The following is a 1,467-nucleotide window of genomic DNA, read 5'->3' on the forward strand; positions in this document are numbered from 1 at the left end:
GAGGAAGAAATAAGCTAGAGGCAGAAAGAGAATTCAGAACTAAATTTTTAAGAAAAAGAACATTAAAAATAAATGCATTTTAATTTTTAAAAATGCTTATTTTTTCTTACTTCCTAGATATTCCTAGGTCATAGTTGATGAGGTAGATTTAAGAATATACATAGATACATAAGGATGATAATATATATACTACCATTATCATGCTTCATTCTTAATTATAGGAAAACCAAGAATGAGAAACTTATATTAAAAAAAGAAATCAGAATAAGTTTAAAGTTCTACATATTCCTGAAGATAAAGATGATCAAGAAATTTCATTTGAATTTTAAATCAGCTTGTTACTTAGTAATTCGGTATCCCCACAATAGTCCAGTTTCAAAGTTACCACTTAAATCAGACATATTCCAGATCTGGGAAAGTCCTTAGTTTAAAAAGACCAGTGTCTCCCACTGCAAGGCTTTCTCTGCATCATCCTGATCTATATCTTGCTACTGGACTGAAATGACTAGAAGGAGAAAGTGGTTGATGATGATTATGCATAGCTCAGTTTCACTAAACCCAATTCAGGTGCAAGTTATGATATCACTTTCTTTGTGCCATTGGTCCTCTTCTAAAATAAAGGGTAAACAACATTCCCATTCTTTATTCTAGAAAATATTTTAGGGCCAGCTAGATGGTGCAGTCAATAGATCACTGGCCTTGGATCAGGAGGACCTTTGTTCAAATTTGACATCAGATACTTACACTGATTAGCTCTGTGTCCCAGAGCAAGTCACTTAATCCTAATTGCCCTGAGAAGGAAAAATAGTACTTTGCATATGTTTTGCATTTACTTGCTTTTATAAAATTTTGAATCCCTTCCACTGCCTCTAACCCCATCCCAGTGGAAAAGAAGCTTCTGGAAGGCATGGATTTATTACAACTTTTATTTTATTTGTTATCTCCAACCTAGCACATTAGATATGGTTAGATAATCTATGTTTGTTTTTTTATTTTAATTCCAAGGTAAACAATATGTCTAAATTCTGTATTCCATGTCCTTACTTCAAGTGACTTTGCAAAAAGTTACCCCTAAGCCTGAAATTCATTCCTCCATTTCTGCCTCTCAGGATCCCTGGATTTCTCTAAGACTAATCTTAAATGCTATTTTCTGCTTGATGCCTTTCCAGATTAATCTACAATCTAGTCCTTTTTTACTGCTCCATTATCTTGTACATATTTATATCTATACTTACATTACACCATCCCAGAAGAAGGAAAGGTTTTTAGGGTTAAGGACCTTTTCATTTATGTGTTGGTGTCTTGAAATCTCCAGGTCTTACACAAAGCAGACTTGAAATAATTGTTTGATGAATTGAAGCCAATTGAATTGAATTGAATTGAATCTGTTCTTTCAAACTGCATAAAGCCAGTTCTGAACAACAATAAGAAATGTTCACCTCAGTCATTTATGAGGGCTAAAGTTTT

This window comes from Sminthopsis crassicaudata, chromosome 2 (assembly GCF_048593235.1).
Source record: "Sminthopsis crassicaudata isolate SCR6 chromosome 2, ASM4859323v1, whole genome shotgun sequence".
Lineage (NCBI taxonomy): Eukaryota > Metazoa > Chordata > Mammalia > Dasyuromorphia > Dasyuridae > Sminthopsis > Sminthopsis crassicaudata.